Source organism: Choloepus didactylus, chromosome 2, assembly GCF_015220235.1.
Source record: "Choloepus didactylus isolate mChoDid1 chromosome 2, mChoDid1.pri, whole genome shotgun sequence".
Classification (NCBI taxonomy): domain Eukaryota; kingdom Metazoa; phylum Chordata; class Mammalia; order Pilosa; family Megalonychidae; genus Choloepus; species Choloepus didactylus.
Genome location: NC_051308.1, coordinates 152,313,309 through 152,325,506, shown reverse-complemented (window position 1 = coordinate 152,325,506; position 12,198 = coordinate 152,313,309). Strand labels below are relative to the sequence as shown.

Genomic DNA, 12,198 nt, shown 5'->3' with positions numbered 1-12,198 from the left:
TACCTGAAACTATCAAACTACAACCCAGAACCCATGAATCTCGAAGACAGTTGTATAAAAATGTAGCTTATGAGGGGTGACAATGGGATTGGGAAAGCCATAAGGACCAAACACCACTTTGTCTAGTTTATGGATGGATGTGTAGAAAAGTAGGGGAGGGAAACAGACAGACAAAGGTACCCAGTGTTCTTTTTTACTTCAATTGCTCTTTTTCACTCTAATTATTATTCTTGTTATTTTTGTGTGTGTGCTAATGAAGGTGTCAGGGATTGATTTAGGTGATGAATGTACAACTATGTAATGGTACTGTAAACAATCGAAAGTACAATTTGTTTTGTATGACTGCGTGGTATGTGAATATATCTCAATAAAATGATGATTTAAAAAAAAAAAAAAAAAAAATGAATGTGAAAGAACTTTTTGAGAAATACAAAAGCTAAAGGAATTCATCACTGCCTACACTACAAGGAATGTTAACAAAATCCTTCAAGTAGAACAAAAATAATACCAAGTGTAAACTTGGTCTAAACAAAGGGATGATGACAATCAGAAAAGGTAAATTTATGGATAAATATAAAGACTTTTTTTGTACTATTTAAATCTCTTTAAAATGTAATCAACTGTTTAAAGTAAAATAATAATCTATGGGGTGGTTTATAACATATACAGAAGTAAAATATATAACAACAATAACATAAAAGCCTGGAGGAGTATAATAGAAGTATACCATTGTAGGGTTCTTAATTATATATGAAGTGGTATAATATCACTTGATGATAAACTGTGAAAAGTTAAAGATGTATGCTATTAACACTAAACAACCACTAAAATAATCTCACCAGGAGTTATATCTAATTTTCCAAAAAATGAAATAAAATGGAATCATACAATGTATTCCATTAATCCAAAATAAAAGGAAAAAAAATGTAACAAAGGAACAAAGCACAGATGAGCAAATAGAAAATAAATGACAAGATGGTATGTTTAACACAAACTTATCAATAATCATAAAATTTAAATGCTCTAAATACCTCTATTAAATGATGGAAATGTCAGATTTAATTAAAGAAACAACTATATGCTTCCTATAAGTATCTTACTTAAATATAAAGACACAAATATGTTAAAAGTAAAAATAAAGTAATAACAATCAAAAGAAAACTGAATGATAATGTGCAGATTTCTCAGCAGAAACCATGGAAGCAAGAAAGAAATGGTGTGATGTATTTAAGATACTGAAAGAGAAAAATCACCAACCAAGAATCCTATATCCAGCAAAACTGTCCTTCAAATATGAGGGAGAGTTTAAAGTATTCTCTGGCAAACAGACAATGAGAGAGTTTGTGAACAAGGTACTTGCTTTACAGGAAATACCAAAGGGAACACTACAGACAGATAGGAAAAGACAGGAGTGAGAGGTTTGGAGCACAATTTTGGGTGATGGTAGCACAGCAATGTAAGTACACTGAACAAAGTTGACTGTGAGTACAGTTGAAAGAGGACGGTTAGGAGCATATGGGACACCAGAAGGAAAAAGGAAAGATAAAGACTGGGACTGTATAACTCAGTGAAACCTAGAGTGCTCAACAATTGTAATAAAATGTACAAATATGTTTTTTCATGAGGGAGAACAAATGAATACCAACCTTGCAAGACATTAAAAATAAGGAGGCATTTGGGGGAAAAATACAATCAATGCAAACTAGAGACTGTAATTAACAGAAACATTGTATTATGTTTCCTTTAATGTAACAAAGGCAATATACCAAAGCTAAATGCCTGTAAGACGGGGACATAAGGGAGGGGTACGGGACTTTTGGCATTGGTAATGTTGTCTGACTCTTTATTCTACTTTAGTTTGATGCTATCTTTCCTTTTGTGGCTTTCCAGCTGTCATGGTTTTTTCCTCTCTTTTTTTTTTTCTTTTTCTTTTGTCTCTCTACCTTCTTTGACTCTACCTCCTGCTTTGTGGAAGAAATGGAGATGTCCTTATATAGACATTGGTGATGGTGGTCAATACATAAATACGTGACTATACAGGAAACCATCAATTGTTTACTCAGGATGGAATGTATGGTGTGTGAACAAAACTGTCTTTAAAAAAATGGGTTGATGAAGAAAACTTGAGGGCACTATATTGAGTGAAATAAGTGAGACACATAATGACAAATATTGCAGGGCTCACTGATATGAACTAATTATAATATGTAAACCATAGACATGAAATATAAGTTACCAGGATATAGAACAGGGCTAAAGAATAGGGAGTGGTTGCTTATTATGAGCAGAATGTTCAACTAGGTTGAACTTAAATGTTTTGAAATGGACGTAGATGACAATAGCACATTGTGAGAATGGTGCATGAATGTGGAGGAAAGGGGAAGCTCAGAGTCACGTATTTCACCAGAAGGAAAATTGGATGTTAAAAGATGGGCATGTATAAAACAGTGAACTTTGTGGTGGGCAATGTCAGTGATTAACTTTACAAATATTACAAATCTCTTCCATGAACCAGAACAAATGTATGACACTATAGCTAGATGTTAATAATAGAGGGGCAGATAGGGAAAAAAGATACCTATTGCAAACTATATACTATAGTTAGTAGTATTTTAACATTCTTTCATCAACAGTAACAAATGTACTATACATCAGCAATGGAGGGAGGTGGTTAGGGGCGTAGGAGGATTGGAGTTTCCTTTTTTTTGTCTTTATTTCTTTTCTGGAGTAATGAAAATGTTCTAAAAATTGAAAAAAAGTTAATTGTGGTGATGGATGCACAGCTGTATGAAGGTATGGGGGGCAATTGATTGTACACTTTAGGTCTTTGGGTATGGTATGTGAACAATCTCAATTAAAAAAAAGGTGAAAAAAATAGTTACCATGGGCTATGACCCCACAGTGATGCACCCTCCCAAAAAAAGAAAAGAAAACTGAGTGTCTATATTAATAGCAGAATAGCAGACAAAGTAGATTTCAGAGTAAAAAAACTCTTCCAGAGATGAAGAGGATCTTTTTATATTGAAAAGGAGATCAAATCATCAAGAGTTCATAATAATCCTAAATATTTATACATCCAAAAACTGATAAAACTGAAAGAAAAAATATACAAATCTACAGTTACAGTTGGGTAGAGTCACACCCCTCTTTCAATTATTGTTAGGATAAGTAGACAGAAAATCAGCGAGGATAAAGAATTCTAGAATAACACTACCGATCTGAGTTAACTGACATTTATAGAGCACTCCACTGAGCAAAGCAAAATACACATTCACTTCAAGTGTACAGATAAATAACATTTACCAAGATCAACTGGATTCTGAGTCATAGAAGAAGTCTAGATATATTTTTAAAGATTCAAGTAATACAGAGTATGTTCTCTGACTAAATTGAAATTAAATTAATAATCAATAACCAAAAATCTGGAAAATCACAAATACTTTGAAATGAAATAAAACACTTCTAAATAACTCATAAGTCAAAGAAGAAATCCAAAGGGAAAGTAGTAACTATTTTGAACTGAATGATAAGGAAAAGACTACATATCAAAATTTGTGGGATGCAGCTAAAGCAACAAGTAGAGGGAAATTGATAGCACTAAATATCTATAATAGAAAATAAGAATGGTCACAAATCAATGACTTCAGCTTCAACCTTTAGAAACTTGAAAAAGTTAGTTAAATTAAACACAAAATAAGCAGAAGAATGAACATAATAAAGTTCAGAGCAGAAATCAATTTATTAGGAAACAGAAAACAATATATATCAATGAAATCAAAAGCTGTTTCTTTGAGAAGAACAAATATAATTCTAATCAGAAAAAAAGAAAAAGAGACAGAAGATGTAAATTACCAATATCAAGAAGAAGAGAGATGACATCATTAGAGAATCTTCACATATGAAAAGTAATATTGTGAATAAGTTTTTGCCAATATATTCAGCAACTTAAAAGAAATGAATAAAGTCTTTGAAAAATACCAACTACCAAATCTAACTCAAGAATAAATAGATAACCTGAATATTCCTATATCTTTTAAAGAATTTGGATTAGTAGTTAAATTCCTTCTCACAAAGAAAACACCAGGCGAAAATGTTTTACTGGTAAATTCTACCAAACATTTAAGGTACAAAGAATACCAATGTATGCAAATTATTCTAGAAAATTTAGAGGAGGGAATACAACCTAGCTCATTGGAGATCAGCATTATTCAATGCCAAAACCAGACCAAAAGATATGAATGTAGAAACAAACGTTCCTAAAAAAATTTTAGCAAAATGAATCCAATAATATAGAAAGCATCTTTTTTTTTTTACATATTGTATATAATGATATTTAATAATCATTTATATAATGAACCAAGTGGCAGTTCATTCTTGGAATCTGTAATGAATATTTGCAAATCAGTCAACATAATTTACTGTGTTAACAGATAATCCCAACAGATGCATAAAACGAATTTGACAAATATCCAACATTCATCCTAATAAAAATTTACCACACTAGGAAGAGAGAGGAACTACTTTAACTTCTTAAAGAACATCTACAAAAACCCTGCAGCTACCATCATACTTAACGGTGAAAGACTGAATGAATGCTTTCTCCCTAAAGTCAGGAAAAAGATGAGATTGTCCACTCACCATTTTTATTCAACATAAAGTGTATGGGAGGTAGAGAATACAAAGGGGCATGAGGAAGCTTTGGGGAGTGATGATTATGTTCATTATTTTGATTCTGGTGATGGTTTCATGGGTATATGTACATATCAAAATTTATCAAACTGTACACTTTAATATGTGCAGCTTATTTTATGTCAATTATACTTCAATAAATCTTTAGAAGGAAGCACCTTTATTATTGTCAGATAACTTGTTTATCGCAAAGTGTAAAGTTTTTGTAAGACAATGTAAATCAATTAAACAGATTAAGTTCTGTCACACACAGGTGTGTACACACATTTATTTTGAGGAATATCATTTCTGTGGGATATTGTGAAATTATTTGCCATGGGCAAATAATTTTGGAAATACTGGATTATGCATATTGAAACATGTTTCTCTAATACAAGACTTTTCAGAGTTCTTAATGTGGTTTACAGAGTGAAACTCAATAAGAGGAGAAAACAGTTTGCAGTGTTTCTTAAATATGTTTGACCATATAATCCCCTTTGAAATACTTATATAGACTGGTAAGTTACCATTGAGTACTAAGACCCAATTCTGGACAGATTCCATCTGACCTGTTGTTACCAATGTCAAGACAATTTGATTTTAACATCACAATACCAAGTTCACCTTTCCCATATGAATTGCTGCTTTGGAAACAGCCTCTCAACTTTTAAAACCTTTACCGACAATATCCAGATTACTCTGATTATTACTTGTGTAAAATACTATAGCTAGTGTTGGATAAAGATCAGTCTTGCAGTAACACAACTTCCTTCCTTTACATTTTCCAAAGTTTGTGAGGAAATGAAATATCCTATTAATAAACAGTATGAAGATTCTTAGAAAAGAAAAATTACAAGCAGTTTCTTCATTTTACATTTAAATATGGATATTGAAGACAGGACTTTTAATTATTTGCTGGCCATTATCCATAATGTGATATGGGGAATATTTTTTGAAAAGTAATCTTAACAATGACACCACCAACAACAATAATAAAAATTCTGTAGCATACCCCATGTTAAAAAAATCCCTTTTAAATTTAATAAAATTTGCTTAATTTTTGCCAAAATACATAATCTATGTCTAGGCATACAAAAAGCTCCCAAACATTATTTTCTTTTTCTGTTTAGCACCAGAGAGTTCAAAAGACAATACCAGAATCAAATGGTTTGGCTATGATCAATAAAAACCTAATGCAGGTTTTAATTATTTTAATTTTCCTTAATAAAGGATAAACTGTGGTATGAAATAAAACCCCTTTGAAGAACTATTTTGCATGGCAAAAAGAGTTCCTGCCAACAACTTTATCTAAATGTGTTAGTGAACTTCAGACTTCTAATGTTGATTTCTACTGGGTAGATTAAGTTTGCATGAATTTGTAATGAAAATGCCTCCAGTTTTCATGCTCATAAATGAATGCCCTGGGTCTTACAAATGCCAGGTTCCTGGATCACATGCATGGTGCGCTCTGGGATCTAAGGATGACAAATATGAGTTAAAACCCAATAAGATCTCTTTGCCACATCTACTGTGAGAATGAAGACCTTTCTTAGCAACCAGACTGTCAACATTCCAGAAAATGTCGACATCATACTGCAGGGAGACAGTTATTGTGAAGAACCCCCAAGGAATCCTGTGGAGGGACTTCAATCACATCAGTGTAGAACTCAGTCTACTTGAGAAGAAAAAGAAGAGGCTTTGGGTTGACAAATGGTGGGGAAGTAGAAAGGAGCTGGCTACAGTTTGCACTATCTGTAGCCACGTTCAGAACATGATCAAGGGTGTTACACTGGGGTTCCACTATAAGGTGAGGTCTGTGTCGCTCACTTCCCCATCAATGTTATCATTCAGGAGAGTGGGTGTCTGGTTGAAATCAGGGATTTCTTGAGTGAAAAGTACATCCATAGGGTTTGGATGAGGCCAGGTGTTGCCTATTCAGTATCTCAAGCCCAGAAAGGTGGGTTAATTCTTGAAGGAAATGACATTGAACTTGTATCAAATTCAGCTGCTTTGATTCAGCAATCCACAACAGGTAAAAACAAGGATATTAGAAAAATTCTGGATGGTATCTATGTCTCTGAAAAAGGAACAGTTCAGCAGGCTGAGGAATAAGATCTAAGAGTATTGCAGCAATGGAAACAACAAGATGTCAGACCTATTTTTGATTTTAAAGATGCAATAAAATTCATCTGTTAAAAAAAAAATGGGAAGGATTTTATTTGCAGGAGGAAAAAGTATGCAGATGTTTCTCATAACTCATTGGACTGACTTATTGAGGACCATGCTCTTGAGTTTTCCCCCAGAGAATCTCATGTTTTGTCAAAAATTTTTCGGGGGTAGAGGCAGAGAGTGGAACAGAATTCAAAAGTGAAGAGTGTCTAAAACTGTTGGCATTCAGTAAAGGAAGAGTTGAATAAACTCTCTATTTCCCACTGTCTTGGTAGAGCTTTCCCCACTGTTCCCCATGGTCTCTGCTCTCTAAGACCTCAAGAAGAAAAAACCTGAGGCCCAAGCAATGCCCTGCCACAAAGGGGCTGCTCTCAAAACTTAGAGACAAAAGCTGGTGATTTCTGATCCTTATTCAATTGTATACTCCTGGGGAAGGTGAGGTTGGTGTTAGAAGTGGAAATACTGAGAAAGCCAAGATGTTGAGAGCTTCCCAATATGCTATCTTTCTCACAGATCAATAAATAGCCTACCCTCAAAGTACGGCTTTCCAAGGAAAGGTCACCTTTTCAATAGTGCCAACCCCATAATACTATTTAAAATCATAACTACCCTCAATGCACTCCCCATTCTCAAAGGCCTGCCTTACTTTTTCTTTTTTCCATAGCATTTATCACCTTCTAATATGCTATATCATTTGTGTATTGATTGGATTCTCTGTTTACCATACATCTCCCCCAACCAGAATGTAGGCTCTATGAGTGCAGTTTGTTTTGTTACTCCTGTATCCCCAGCACTTAGAATAATGCCTAGCACACAGTAGATGCTTGGTCAGTATTTGCTGAATGATTGGATGAATAAATGAATGAATGAAAGGAATGGTGCAACAATTACTCAGTCACATGGATCAAGATCTATGTCTATTTGAAGATGCTGAGTAACTAGTGTGCTCTGCTATCCCTATTGTGTCATCAAAAGGAAGGAAGACAGGACAGTTTTTCAGAACATATATCCTCTCCCTCTCCCTCCAACAGAGGCAATGGAGCAAAATGTGATAAGAACCACAAATAATACAAGCTAGACTTGACATCATCTAGGTAAAAGTCCCACACAGTACAACTGACTGTAGAGAATTTGACCAACATGGAATGGCCAGGCTTTAAAATGTTGACTTTGCAGAGGTTTTAAGAACTTCTGGGAACAACAGTGGAGTAGGAAATTTAAAAATAATTAAAGACGACCGAAATAAATGGAAGGATATTCTATGTTCATGGATTGGAAGACTAAATATTGTTGTCAATACTACCCAAACAATTTATAGATTCAATGCAACCCCAATCAAAATTCCAACAACCTTCTTTGCAGAAATGGAAAAGCAAAAGCCAATCATCAAATTTATTTAGAAAGTTCAGGGGCTCTAAACAGCTAAAGCCATCTTGAAAAAGAAAAATGAAGTTGGAGGACTCACACTTCCCAATCTTAAAACTTATTACAAAGCCACAGTAATCAAAACAGCATAATATTGACACAAGGACAGATATATAGACCAATGTAAAAGAATCAAGAGCTCAGAAATCAATCTTTGTATTTATGGTCAACTGATTTTTTCACAAGGTGGCAAAGACAACTCAATTGGAAAAGAATAGTCACTTCAATAAATGGTGCTGGGAAAACTAGATCTCCATTTGCAAAAAAAGAAGGAGGGCCCCAACAACACACCATATACAAAAAATCAACTCAAAATGGATCAAAGATCTTAATATGTGAGTTAGAACTATCAGACTCCTAGAGGAAAACATAGGGCAGCATCTCCAGGACCCTGTGATAGGCAACGGTTTCTTAGACTTTACACCCAAAGCACAAGTAATAAAAGAAAAAATGGATAAGTGGGACCTCATAAAAATTAAAAGCTTTTGTACCTCAAAGCACTTATCATTAAAGTAAAACTATAACGTACATAAAGGGAGACAATATTTGGAAACTACATAGCCAATAAAGGATTAATATCCAGAATATATAAAGAAATCCTTCTACTTAACAACAAGAAGACAAAAAATCCAATTTAAAAATGGGCAAAAGAACAGACATTTCCCCAAAGAAGATATACAAATGGCCAGAGAGCACATGAAAAGAAGCTTAACCTCTTAGCCTTCAGGGAAATGCAAATCAAAACCACAATATATTGGACATCCATTAGAATGGCTGCTATTTAAATAAAAATGGAAAATGGCAAGTGTTGGAGAGGACATGACGAAATAGGAAAACTCATTGATTGCTGGTGGCAAGGTTAAATGGTGCAGCTGCTGTGGAAGACAGTTTGGTGGTTCCTCAGGGAGCGAAGTATAGAACTACCATTTGACCTGTCAATCCCACTACTAGGTATATACCTGAAAGAACTGAAAGCAGGGACTCAAACAGATAGTTGCACACCAATATTCATAGCAACATTATTCACAATTGCCAAAAGATGGAAGCAACCCAAGTGCCCATCAACCCATGAATGGATAAATAAACTGTGGTATATATGTGCAACAGAATATTATTCAGCCCTGTAAAGGAATGAAGCCCTGATGCATGAGACTGCATGGATGAAACTTGAAGACATCATGTTGAGTGACATAAGCCAGACACAAAAGGACAAATATTGTATGATCTCACTGTTGTAAAACAATTAGACTAAGCCAACTCGTAGAGTCAGAATCTAGAATATAGGTTACCCAATGTGCCTGGTTTGCATATATTATGTCCCCCAGAAAAAGTCATATTCTTTAATGCAGTCTTGTGGGGGCAGATGTATTAGTGTTGATTAGGTTGGAACCTTTGGATTAGGCTGTTTCACATGGAGATGTGTCCCATCCAACTGTGAGTGACACCTTTGATTAGGATGTGACTTCTTGATTGAATGTTTCCATGGAAATGTCACCCCACCCATTCAGGGTGGGTCTTGATTAGTTCACTGGACTCCTATAAAAAGAGCTCACAAACAGAAGGACCTCAGAGCAACTGAGAATGACATTTTAAAGAAGAGCTGCAGCTAAGAGAGGACAAAATGCCCCAAGAGCAACATTTTGGAGAAGCTGCAGCTGAGAGACATTTTGAAGACAGCCATTGAAAGCTGACATTTTGGAGAATGCCATTTTGAAATGCAACCTGGTGAAATCACTGCCCTCCCCCCTGCGTGGGATCAGACACCTAGGGGAGTGAATCTCCCTGGCAATGTGGAATATGACTCCTGGGGAGGACTGTAGACCTGGCATCGTGGGATTGAGAACATCTTCTTGACCTAAAGGGGGATGTCAAAGGAAATGAAATAAGCTTCAGTGGCTGAGAGATTCCAAAAGGTACCGAGAGGTCACTCTGGTGGGCACTCTTACGCACAATTTAGACAACCCTTTTTAGGTTCTGATGAACTGGGGTAGCTGGTAGTAGATACCTGAAACTATCAAACTACAACCCAGAACCCATGAATCTCAAAGACAATTGTATAAAAATGTAGCTTATGAGGGATGACAATGGGATTGGGAAAGCCATAAGGACCACACTCCCCTTTGTCTAGTTTATGGATGGATGAGTAGAAAAATAGGGGAAGGAAACAAACAAAGAAACAAACAGACAAAGGTACCCAGTGTTCTTTTTTACTTTAATTGCTCTTTTTCACTTTAATTGTTATTCTTGTTATTTTTGTGTGTGTGCTAATGAAGGTGTCAGGGATTGATTTGGGTGATGAATGTACAACTATGTAATGGTACTGTGAAGAATCGAATGTACGATTTGTTTTGTATGACCGCGTGGTATGTGAATATATCTCAATAAAATGAAGATTTAAAATAAATAAATAAATAAATAAATAAATAAATAAATAAATAAATAAATAAAAGAAACGCAACCTGGGAGCAAGTGGATGCTAGACACTTGCCTTCTGAGCTAACAGAGGATTTCCAGAAGCCAATGGCCTTTCTCCAGTGAAGATACCCTATTGTTGATGCCTTACCTTGGACAATACAGCCTTAAGACTATAACTTTGTAACCAAATAAACTCCCTTTATAAAAGCCAATCCATTTTTGGTATTTTGCATTTTGGCAGCATTAGAAATCTGGAACACAAAGGGATGGGGTGGGGATAGGGAATGGGAAGTTAAGGCTTAATTTTCTATTTAGAACGGTGGAAATATTTTGTTCATGGATGGTGGTGATGGGAGCACAACATTGTGAATGCAATTAACAGCACTGAAATATGTATCTGTGGGAAATCCCAAATGTTAGATTGTATGTATGGTAAAAGAGTAAAATTAAAAAAAAAAAATCCATGGAACTGTACTACACAAACAGTAAATCCTAAAATAATCCATGGACTTTAGCTAATAGTACAATTATAAAATGTGCTATCATCAATTGTAACAAATGTTCCACACCAGTGCAAGGTGTTGGTGGTGAGGTGGTATATGGGAATCTTGTATTTTATGCATGATTGTTAAGTAAACCTATAACTTCTCTAATAATATATGTATATATATTTATATAAAGCCAAGGCTTCACCATTTTCTTTATGAACACATATGAATATAGTAAAAATATGAAAACATGTATAGGAAGGATACTTCAAAATAGCGGTTGCATCTTGCTGAGGAAGAAGGGAAAGGAGATTTGAGGTATTCTATTTCTTTTTTTAAAAAGAGAGAGAAGTAAAGTAACCTCCAGTAGTAGATGAGTATATTTTGTAATAATGTTAAAAGCAAAACTGTAATGTAAAATAAAATAAAAGCTTGGCCACATTAGAAAGGAAACAAAAATATTGCGTTTGTGGAATATGCTTGAAATTCTCTTTGGGGAGCTGGGAGAACTGAGGTACAATGAAAGGCAGGGCTATCTCCCAACCTGAAATCACATGTGATACAAATTAAGATGCCTTAATTACAATATAAAAATCAGAAGTCAAAGGGAAGATATTTTAGGTAGAAAGGTTAATTTGTGATAGCATTGAGTTTTACATGGGCAAATCTATATATCCGTTCTTTAGGTAATTACCACCAGGGATTTATTTATAAAACAATGGTTAGTGAATCTCCAGAATGATGCAGGGAAGGCAGAGTTATAGTAATACTATACACTTTTGGGTCATTCAATTTACAAACATTTTTGAGTGTCCACCATATGCCATGCAGTGGGAATGGAAGAGTGATTAAACATTAGCACAGGTCCTTGGCCTCATAGAGGTTTTGATCTAGGGAGGAAGGCAGAGCGGTAAACAATTTCATTATAGGGTGAACAGGCTATGGGGTCAACATAAAATACTATGCAAACACATGGCAGGGATAATTTTTTGATGTTGTCTAAGGAGATCATGGAAGACTTCCTGGAAGAAGT

The 12,198-nt window shown here is 34.9% G+C and overlaps 1 pseudogene; it reads left to right on the top strand.

Annotated features, from left to right (window-relative positions):
• Positions 1-6,204: 6,204 nt before the first annotated feature.
• On the top strand, positions 6,205-6,780 carry LOC119518638 (annotated as a pseudogene).
• The last annotated feature ends 5,418 nt before the right edge of the window (positions 6,781-12,198 follow it).